This window comes from Aspergillus sclerotioniger, assembly GCF_003184525.1.
Source record: "Aspergillus sclerotioniger CBS 115572 chromosome Unknown BO94scaffold_56, whole genome shotgun sequence".
NCBI lineage: Eukaryota > Fungi > Ascomycota > Eurotiomycetes > Eurotiales > Aspergillaceae > Aspergillus > Aspergillus sclerotioniger.
Window position 1 is genome coordinate 22,119 of NW_020291046.1, and position 12,835 is coordinate 34,953.

Below are 12,835 nucleotides of genomic sequence, written 5' to 3' on the forward strand. Positions count from 1 at the left end.
GACACGGCCAATCCATTTCTTAACTTAATTAATATATTAAAATACCTGAAAAATATTTATACTAATTTGAATAAGACCTGTAATATCTAAAACCAATATTAAGAATTATAGATAAAAGCTAAAGAGAAGTTCTATATATTTATCTTTATTTTCTAATACCTGGCTGTGAAGTGTTACGGACCCCTGCTAGCTAAACAACTAGTGAGGCGGACTTGTCTGGCAGAAGGCCACATCCGGAAAGACAAGGACTCTTATCAAGTAGAATCCTGATCTGAGTAACCGACGCCTGAAACGGTTACACAGCACGTGACCATGATGGACATATCACTGATATGCTATAATATATCAGCGCTATAATAAGATATAACAGTGATATAAGATAATATATTAATAGTATAATATATTATAATAATGCCATGATAAAGGATAGGATATAAGTGTTACAGACCCCTGCTAGCCAGGTTACTAGCGGAGCGGACTGGTCAGGCAGAAAAGTGACGACAAGGCAGGACTCGGACAACCAGCAACTCTTATCGAGTAGAATCCCGGTCTGAGTAACGTCCGGAGCGACGCTGTGTCACGTGATTATCTACCATCAGATCTACCATCAAAGGTATACACAAGGTATACTGGAATCCAGGATCGTGATTGGATCGACCCTTGATCTACCCTGAATGGTATATGATATGGTATATAGAGAATAGGATATAAGAACACTCTTTCATGTACTTAGCTAGTTCTGTTCTTCGTGCTCAATAACACTGTCTTTAAGTAACCATACGTTTGGTAAAGCTTAGCGACAACACTCGTCCGCACTTACTTACGGATAGCTGCGCGGCACTATCTGGCCTTACTTCTCTTCTTCTGTTCAAGACCAGTTGCCCTTAGATAGTCATCAGCCTGACTTACCTCGATTCAGTTCGAAGGTACGTATTGGAACGGAAGCTAAGCTAACAGGAACAGGGAGAAGCGATCCTAGGGTTTGACAATAAGAACACTCTTTCATATACTTAGCTAGTTCTATTCTTCGTGCTCAATAACACTGTCTTTAAGTAACCATATATTTAGAAAGCTTAGTAATAATACTCGTCTGTACTTACTTATGGATAGCTGCACAGCACTATCTGGCCTTACTTCTCTTCCTTGGTTCAAGACCAGTTATCCTTAGATAGTCATCAGTCTGACTCTACCTTGACCAAGCTCGACGGTACGTATTCGAACGGAAGCTAAGCTAACCGGAACAAGGGAAGCGATCCTAGGGTTTGACATGAAGGTAGAGATTAATAAGAGACTCTGGAAAAAAGTTTTTTATTATAAACTTTTTATTAATCTGTAAAAAATAATACTTTATAATCTTATCAATAAATATTATATTTTTAATAAATATACTAACAAGTGCGCGAATTCAGCTAATTTAGTTAATAAATTCTTAAAGAAATATTTCAAAGATAGCTTTCTACTAGTTAAAGATTATAATAAAGTCTGTGGTTTCTATATTATGATCTTAATATCTAGCTTTAAAAACACATATTTAAAACCCTTTATTTGAGTCTCCAGCCTGGAGCCAGAGACTAAAGAGATCCTGATAAAAGAAGGAAGATACTTTTACTGCAAGGAACAAGGTTATTTAAGCTGGACATGCCCTAAGAAGAGAACTGTACAGGTTAAGATGCTTAGGGCCTTTACTGAGGAATAGAAGCCGGTAAAAGATAATGTCTAGTAGAAGTCTTTATTCTGGGCGAGTTAGAAGCTCAAGTAAGTATAATAGATTTATAAGATCTGTTAAAAAGTGATAATAATAACTTTATAATTATTACTCTATTTTTAAAGAATGGTATTACTATTTTTATCTGTATGCTTGCTGATTCTGAAATAAATATTTACTTAATAATTAATATTTAATTTATGATTAATATTACTTAATACTTTAAAATCCTGATATTATCTTTGAAGAAGGCAACCCCTGTTATAGACTTTGATAGAAAACAAGTTACTAACTTGATATATATAATCTGACTGAGTCTTACTATAAATAATTATTAATTCCTGAATATTCTCTTTTTTATACTGGATCTAGGAAGACATGATATTATTCTTAGAAAGATATGGTTTATTAAGTATAGTATCTTACTAGACTATCAGAATAATTAACTAATATACCTTAGTTAGTTGATATTAGAGAATAAAATTAAAGTCAGATTACTTATTAATATTTTCTGTATTATTCTAGAATAATCTTTAATAAATCATAGATATTAGTAGAATACAGCCCGGAGAGACTATAAGATATAGCTGGAAGATAATAGATTAAAGCTAATAATGATTTTCTTCTGTATTAAATAGGATGTTGTTACGGACCCCTGCTAGCTGAACGAACTAGTAAGGCGGACTCGTTGGGCAGAAGGCCACGCCCGGAAAAGCAAGGACTCTTATCAAGTAGAATCCCGATCTGAGTGACCTACAACCAGGACGGTTATACAACACGTGACCACGACGGACATGTCACTGACACGCTATAATATAGCAGTGCTATGACAGGATATGGCAGCGCTATAACAGGACATGGTAGTGCTATGACATAACATATCAGTGACATGACATATTATGGCGATGCCATGATGAAGGATAGGATATAAGGACACTCTTTCATATACTTAGCTAGTTCTGTTCTTCATGCTTAATCTAATTATCTTTAAGTAACCATATATTTTGGTAAAGCTTAGTAACAATACTTATCCGTACTTACTTACGGATAGCTGCGCGGCACTATCTGGCCTTACTTCTCTTCTCTTATTCAGATCAAGTCATCTTTAGATAGTCATCAACCTGACTTATCTTGATTCAGTTCACAGGTACGTATCGGAACGGGAGCTAAGCTAACAGGAACAGGAAGAAGCAATCCTAGGGTTTAATATATTGAGCACCAGTCAGTACGAGTGTTACTCAGTGATAACTAATCATTATATTAACTACATCAAACACATCGCGTGCGCCTCAGCAGGGCCTGATAATCAAGAAACTAATAGATATGGTTGATCAGTTACAAGAAAGCGTCACTGCCTTAAAACAATAGAACCAGTTACTCGAAGGTCGCTTATCAGTCAAATCTGTTAAGATCCAACCACCCGAGCCATTCGACGGTAAATGAGCAAGGCTTAGAGCTTTCTTGACTCAGTTAGATCTGTACCTTAACATAAACAAGAAAAAGCTCAAGAATAAGAAGGACAAGATCTTTTTCGCGTCTACTTATCTGATTAAAGCAGTATTTGATTAGTTTAAGCCATATATCCGCGAGCGATAAGAAAAGTTGGTAAGTAACTAGAATAATAATACAAAGTAACTTTTTGCCAGTTACGCTAGATTTAAACAGTATCTTAAACAGATATTTAAAGATATTAATACAGCACAGAACACTGAGTAAAAGTTATAGTAACTTAAGTAGACTGGATTGGTATCCATATATACTTCAGAGTTTCAGCAAGTTATCAGTTACTTGGACTGGGATGATAACGCCTACATCTCATGATTTAAAGAAGGACTCAAGATAGAGATCCAAGAAAAAATCATTTAGTAAGAACAACCGGACATGTTGATCAAGATAATCAAAACAGTAGTTAAGATTAATAATAAGTTGTACAACTTTAATATAAAACAATGAGAGGGTCAATAAATTAGTAGGTCTATATCTCGATGTAATAACCAGCCAGGTTACTGAGCTAATAATGGAAGATCAGTACAACCTAGAAGCTTGGGATACGAAGATCCCTATAGACCAAAACCAATGGAGCTAGATGTAGCACAGCATCAGACTTAACAAACTCAAGTATCCAAGGAGGAACTTGAACAGTGTAATTGAGACCGCTTGTGCTTTAGCTGCAGTAAAGCAGGTCACCAGTTAAAGAACTGTAGTCAGAAACAGCAACAGCCTTAGAAATAATTAAGGACTATGCACCAGGATTAAGGCAGAAAAGCCTATAATATCACCGCTATTCAGTATAAAGTTTAGATAGATACTGTGACATAGATACCAGATAATAAGAAGTTATATATTATTCAGCATGGTCAGCTGTCAGAGAACAGGATACATCATAATTAGTTAAGATAACAGGCCATTCTGGATGAGTTAACAGTACTATCCAGTTAACAAGAAGATTAATAATTATCTATACTATTAGTTTGGACCATAGAAATCAATAATAATAATTATAAGCCAGTTTCAAGAAACAACTATCCTAATATAGTTTGGAATAAAGATAAACCATCAGATAAAGAATATAATATACTATTTAAAGATCTTGAACCTAGTAAGAAGAGACTTAATAAGATATCTAATATTTCTAAAAAACCTTTATCAGAAATTAGTAAACTCTGTCCATCGCAGTAAGATAAGGATAAAGAGAATTAAAAGAATAATCAAGAAAATGTTACTTATTAATTAGACCATATCTTAAAAGAGATCTTAGAGAATCTAGCATGATTCTGCCTAAAGCTCAAGATAATCATGCAGCATTGCCCACATTAGGATTTAAAATATTGAAAATCATGAAATAAGACTTAGAAATAATATTTACAGAGATATTCTTATTATCCAGAAATTTATTTAACATGTGGATAAGATAATATAGATTATTATTACCAGTTATTAAAGATTAACCAGAAGATAAATATTGCAGAAATAGAATCTTAGTATAATAAATTATGTCTGTATATTCATTTTAACAGAAGTAGAGATTATTAAAGATATAATAAACTCTCTTAGCTTATATGCTATATAAATATATGCTTAATATATTATAATTAGAAGTATATTATTAATTACTGATCTAAGATACCGGAAGTAGTTAGGGCTAAGATAAGTCACTGTCTATATTTTATCTTTGGTTACGCGTGTAAAGAGTACTAGAGATACTCTTATTATAAATTAATATATTAGCTGGTATGTTTTAATAATCAGTATATAATATATTATATAATAAAGATAAAAGGTTTAAGATTTTTAAGAAGACATCCATAGCAGTTAGCACCTAACTAGCCAGAATAGTAGTTAGTAACCATAGAGTCAGGGCTATATTTAAAGATCCAAGCAGTCATATTAGATTAATTAGCCCAAGTACTGATAGATTCTGGAGCAACTGGAAACTTTATAAACCTGTGATTTATATAACAGCTTAAAATATTCAGATAATAGAAAGTAAAACCTAAATCAATCATAAAACTAAATAGAGAGAATTTGGAAACTCTCACGTTGATAATCAAGTCAGGAACTGTACTTATAATTATAAAGAATCACTATAAGTATATAGACTTTAATATGATATCTTTAAGATAGTATAATATTATATTAGGGATTTTATAGCTCAGGAATCATAACCCACAGATTAATTAAAAAATTAAGAATCTTTAATTCATGAATTATGATTGTCTAAGATAATACCAGCAAGGACCAGGTATAGGGTCTGGATCTGTACGGCCTGCTACTTAGTAAGAAGCTAAAGCAAGGACTAAACAACCTAGTAAGAGGAGGTTGAGATTGTCATGAAAGCCTAACACACCAGATATCAGAAGTAACTTAAAGAAAAATAATATCTTAAGTATAGTTATATAAGTAATAACAGTAATTAAGCCATTATAGAAAGATTAGCTTATAAAATTATCAGAATAGATACTAACAATAATAAAAGAATACTGCAAGTACAGTATTAATAATATTAATATAAAGATTAAGATAACTATCCAGAGACTAGAAGATTCATGGGAATTTCTAGCTATAGTTAAGAATAATATACAGATTCTATTACAGTATAAGAGATTTGAGAACTTGTTCAAGCAGCTAGAATAATCTAAATTATCTTAATACAGAAAACATGACCACACTATTTCTATAAAGAAAAAAAAGTTATTAGTATATAGAAAGATTTATTTAATATCTGAAAAGAAATCACAGATATTATAAGAATATATTAATAACTAGCTAGCTAAAGATAATATCAGGCCTTCAAAGTCACTAGTAAAATATGGAGTCCTATTTATACTAAAAAAGAATAACAGTTTACAACTATGTATGGATTATCAGTCACTGAATATTATTATAATCAAAAATTAATATCTGTTATCTTTGATTTTAGAAATCCAAGATAAGATATAAGAAACAAAGTGGTTCACTAAACTTAATATTATAAATATATATTATCATATACGCATCACAGAAGAAGAAGAATAAAAAACCGTGTTTAGAATAAAGTATAGATACTTTAAGTACTTAATTATATTATTTAGACTTATTAACATACCAGTATCATTTTAGTAATATATTAATAAGATTTTTAGAAAATATCTTGATAGATTTATAATTACTTATCTAAATAATATATTAATTTTTTTAAAGACTAAAAAAGAATATATAAGATATATAAGACTAGTTTTATATAAACTATATCTATATCAGTTATAATATAAGTTAAAGAAGTGTGAATTCTATATACAGAAAATAGAGTTTTTAGAATATTGGATATCTATAAAGAGAATTTATACTGAGCAAGCTAAAGTATAAGTTATACAGGATTAGCCTTGACTTAGAAATCTGAAAGAACTATAGCAGTTTATTAACTTAGTTAACTACTATTAATAATTTATGGATAGATACGCCATCTATATAATACCACTTTTCAAGCTTATAAAGAAGTTAAAGAAGTACCAGTGAAGAGAACCACAGTAGAGCATGTTTAAAGATATTAAGTAATGACTTATCATATTACTAATACTGGTATAGCATGATCTAGAAAAAGAAACCACTATTAAAACCAACATATCAGACTATATTATTAGTATGTGTATAACACAACCCGGAGAAGATAGAAAGCTGAGACTAATTATATTTTATTTAAAAAAGTTGGTTCAAGCAGAACTCAACTACAACATTCATAATAAGGAATTGCTAGTTATAATAGTAATGTTCAAGCAGTAGAGAGTCTATCTTGAAAGAATAAAGTATACTGTTATTATAAAGACAGACTATAAGAACTTGATTTATTTTATGATAATTAAAGAGTTGACTAGAAGGCAGGCATGATAGGCTAAGATTTTGTTATAATATAACTTCAGAATTATATACTGTAAGAAAGTAGAGAATAAACACGCAGATACACTAAGCCATAGGCCAGATTATGAATTAGATAAAAAGATTATTAAACTAGCCATTCTGAAGCGGAACACAGATAGATTGATTAATTATAATAAGACTAATCTAGCAGTAATATTAAAAATAAGAAGTAATTTAACTAGATGATTAACTGAAAGTATAAGAAATAATAAAATACTTTAAAAGATGAGTAAGGATTTACCAGATAAGATCACTATTAATAAAAATAGACTAGCCTATTTTCATGGATTGATCTTTATATTAACTGTAATAAGAATAAAGATTATAATTAGACATTATGATAGACTGTTCAAGAATCACTTTAAAGTAGAAAAGATAACTGAATTAATTATAAGGAATTATTATATTCTAAACCTCAGACAGAAAATACATGATTATATTAGATAATATAAGACTTGTATCAGAAACAAGCCTGTAAAGCACTAATCTTATAAATAAATATAAGTATAAAAAGCACCATAGCAGCCATAGAAATAGATAATAATTAACTTTATTAGTCTATTACTAGAATTAAAAGAGTTTAATATTATTACAGTCATCACTGATCATCTTACTAAATATATCTATCTTATATTAAGTAAGATAATAATAATAATAATATAAATAGTAGAACTATTTCTAGAAAATATTGTTACATATTATAGAATATTAAAGTATATTATATCAGATTAAGACAAGTTATTTATCTTAAAGTTCTGGAGATCACTCGCAGATCTTATAAAAATAAAAGAATAAATAATAATAACTTATTACTTACAGATAAATAAATAAACAGAAAGAATTAATCAGATAATTAAACAATATCTGAAGCATTATATGAACTACTAATAAAATGATTAAATAAATCTGTTATTAATAATATAGTTTTTATATAATAATACTAATTACTTAATTATTAGAGTCTTACTATTTTATATTAATTACAGATATCACCTGAGGTTTCTAGAAATGCTATTAAAGAAGTAATAAGTTATTAATATAATTAAGAATATTATCATGTTTATAGAAAACATACATTTACAGTTATCTTAAGATATTGAGTTCATGAACTTATACAGTAAGATATACTACAATTATAAATATAGGAAAAAACCTGATCTAAAAAGAGGGAAGAAAGTGTTTCTACTCCGCAGAAATATTAAGATGAAATAATCAAGTCAGAAGCTTAACTATCACAAGCTAGGACTATTTGTTATTGAAGATAAGAAGAGACCAGTTAATTACAAGTTAAGATTACTAAAATCAATGAACAGAATATATCCAATATTTTATATCTTATTATTGGAACCTGTACCAAAGAACGCTAGAATCACAGAAAATATGGAGATTGACGACAATATAAAGAAAGAATATGAAGTTAAAAAGATCCTAGACTACAAGAAGATTAGTAGTAAGTTAAAATATCTGATAAAATAGGTAGAATATGATATCTCAGAAAACACGTGGAAACTTATCAAGAATTTGACAGGCTATTACCAGCTTATGAAATAGTACTACTAGTAGGTAAGTTAAAGTTCGCCCAGAAAGAAGGAGAGCCAACAAGTTAGGACAAACTAAGATCAAGCTCAGACATGGTGACTAGTTTAATATTATTTATAATAATACTAGCCTCAGTCTCAGATATTATAGCTCACTGATTGCGCAGCCTTACTTGCGTCTTATATTCCTTTTACTCTTGCTTTTTAAGCTCTTCCAGCTCCTTAATTTTCTTTATATCATGAATTATAAAATCACCAGCTTGTCTTTACAACAATCATTTTTGTTTCTATAATTAAAGAAGCTTTGCCAGGATGACTTTCTCCTCTTCTTTAATGGAATTTTAAGCCTTGACCAAACACTTCCATTCAGTGTCAGAGAAGGAAGGGTCAGGTATTTTATAATAAATATCATTTGTTTTAACACACTCACTACAGTAATCAGAATTTTCGGATTTGATGTAAACCTTGTAAAGACAAATGCAGCGCTCGCAAGGAAAAACCGCAAGGAAACCTTTATCCTCAATCTACTGGTAAAGGCTCTTCTTATAAACAGAAGAACTAGACAACATGGTCAACAATCTGAATAAAGTTTTGGGAAATGACACCAGACACTTACCTTAGGAGAAAGGCACTGCAGATTTATGTTCCTTGAAGACAAGAAACCTTGAAAGAGGGGGAGTGGTGTTACGGACCCCTGCTAACTGAACGAACTAGTAAGGCGGACTTATTGGGCAGAAGGCCACGCCCGGAAAAGCAAGGACTCTTATCAAATAGAATCCCAATCTGAGTGACCTATAACCAGGATAGTTATACAACACGTGACCACGACAGACATATCACTGACACGCTATAATATGGCAGTGCTATAACAGAACATGGCAGTACTATAACAGGACATAGCAGTGCTATAATATAATATATCAGTGACATGACATATCATGGTAATGCCATGATAAAGGATAGGATATAAGAACACTTTTTTATATACTTAGCTAGTTCTGTTCTTCGTGCTCAATCCAATTGTCTTTAAGTAATCATATATTTTGGTAAAGCTTAACAACAATACTCGTCCGTACTTACTTACGGATAGCTGCGCGGCACTATCTGGCCTTACTTCTCTTCTCTTATTCAGATCAAGTCATTTTTAGATAGTCATCAACCTGACTTACCTTGATTCAGTTCACAGGTACGTATCGGAACGGGAGCTAAGCTAACAGGAACAGGGAGAAGCGATCCTAGGGTTTGACAGATGTCTTATATATAACTTTAATAAAGATAGAATATAATCTAGAAGAAACTAGTTACTAGTACTATTCTTATCCTGAAATCCTAAAGCTTGAGCCTAAGCGTGTCCCTGTGAAGCTTCTTCTTAAAGAGATAGTATTTATTAAAGCTACTGGTTTTTAATAATATATCAAGAATCTAAAAACTGAGACTTTTATTACTTTATTTTATATAATAAAGAAAGTTCTTATAGAGAGATTGGAATCCCTGTAAATAAATAAGAAAGATATAATTAAGAAAGTCTTACTAGAATAATATCATCACTTAATAAATATCTTTTTAAAAAAATAATCTGATATATTTTCTCTCTCTCACCCTTATGATTATAAAATCTAACTAGATAGTAAGAATTTTTTGGATATGGTCTTCCTGTATAAGATAATAGTAAAAAAATTATAAGTATTCTGTGACTATATTATAAAGAATTTAATAAAAGGATTTATTATATTTAATACTATATTTTTTGTTTTCTCTATTTTAATAGTCTAGAAGCCAGAAGAAGGTCTTTAGTTCTATATAGATTACTAAAAACTGAATATATTGACCAGGAAGGACCCGTACCCTCTGTCTCTTATTAATAAGATTATGAATTGATTATATAATATTAAGATCTTTATTAAATTAGATATATATTAAGGCTTATATTAAATCAGAATAGACCCTGTCTCTAAGAATCTTACTATATTCAGGACTTGACACAGACTGTTTAAATATTGAGTCCTTCTTTTTAGGCTTACTAACATATCTGTAATATTTTAATACCTTATTAATAAGATTCTTATAGAGTATCTGAACAAGTTTATTACTATCTATATTAATAATATACTAATTTATAGTAATAATACTGCTAAGCATGAACTGTATGTATGTCTAGTACTGGAAAAACTACAGGCTATAGGATTATAAATAACTATTTATAAATATAAGTTCTATATTATAAAGATTAAGTTTCTTAGATTTATTATTATTATTATTAATATTTATATAAACCCAATAAAGATCATTATAATTATTAAATAGGAGATTTCAATAACTGTACAAGATGTTCAGTTATTCTTAGGTTTTTATAACTTTTATTGAAGATTTATTAAAGTCTATGATTAAATAGCGCGGCTGCTCACATGACTAACCTGAAAGAATGTTATTTTTAATTAAGATTAGGCTTGTATAGTAGTATTTAAAGTATTAAAGAATATCTTAGTCTTTATCTTTATTCTTGCTTATTATGATCTGATGTTTTCTACTTGAATGGAAACTGATATAGCTAATAGAGTTACTATAAGGATTCTCTTTTAATTAATAAATAAGACTTAATACTTAGTAATCTATTATTTTGAAATCATGTTCTCTGCAAAATATAACTATGATATTTATAATAAAAAGTTATTAATGATAGTTTAGGTCTTGAAAAAATGGTGGCTAGAGCTAGAAAGACTCCAGTGTACTGGTTATTTTAGTATTCTAATAGATCACTGATTTCTGGAATATTTTATAATTATTAAATAATTAGATATCTGTTAAACATGATAAGCTGAATTTCTTTTTTACTATTATTTTCTGATTTAATTCTGCTTAAGAAAGTATAATATTCTAATAAATATACTTATCTATTAAGATAAAAGTAAATAATTCTTTATATTATACCGTGAATAGGTCCTACTATCTTTAAGATATTTAAAAAAGAGAGTATATTTTTTTAGCAGTCTTAGATCTTCTGACAGTCCTTGCTCTAGTTAAAGAATATTTATAAGTAATAGATTAATTATTAATTATAAATTAAGACTATCTTTTCCTAGAGTCTTACCAGGAACAAGCCTGTTATAATAAGGAAAGATATATCTTAAAAAATGGATTTATATTTTTTAATAATCTGTTAATAATCTTTAATAATAGAGATCTATATACTTAATTATTAGATAAAATCTACTATTAATCATTCTTTGCTTATCCAGGCTGAATGAAGATGTTAAGTCTTATAAAGTATTAATATTACTAAGATACTTAGAATCAGGATATATACTGTTATTTAGATAATTATCTAGTTTATAAGTAGAAGAATATATAATAAGATTTTTTCCTAAGATTCTTATAGTTTTTATCCATTTCAGACTGGCTAGAATAATATCTGTTAATAGACTTCCGGATATTTCTGAAGGATTACTATAGTTTTAATATAATATTTATAATAACAAATTATTTAAGTAAATAAGTTATCTTTATATTCTATATAAAGTCTATATTAATACAGGGCATGGCATGATTATTTCTAGAGTATGTATATCCTTGATTAGGATCTCTAAATATGATTATATTAGATTAAGAAAGATAATTTATATTAGAATTTTAGAATAAGTTGTGCTGTATTTTACAGATAAAGTTAAAGCTTTTAATAGTATACTATCTCTAAATTAATAGATAGATTAAAATTGTGAACCAGTACACAGCGCAGAGACTAATCTCCTTTGTTAACTATTACTAAGATAACTGGTCTGAACCCTTGTCATTTATTAACTTTGCCTTTGCGGTCCTGTTCTAAGAAGTGATAAGATTATCATCTTTTATGATTAAACAGGGCTATAAATCCTGTATCTTCATTAATTAGAATCCTTCTTAAGCCTTTATTATAGATACTGTTAACTAATAGTAAGCCAGAGTGCTGATCTGTTATATAGAACAGATATGGGACCTAGTAAAGAAAGATATATAAGCTATATAACAAGTCTAGACCTGTGCAGCCAACCAGCGGTATAGACTAGTCAATTTTAATATAGAGAATAAAGTATATATTAATATTAGGAACTGGTATTGGGGCTAACCATCCTGGAAACTATCAGAGAGCTGGTATGACCCAGCATCTATTACTAAAAAACTTGGTCATGCATTCTGAGTTTGATTACTAGATAGTATTAAGGTT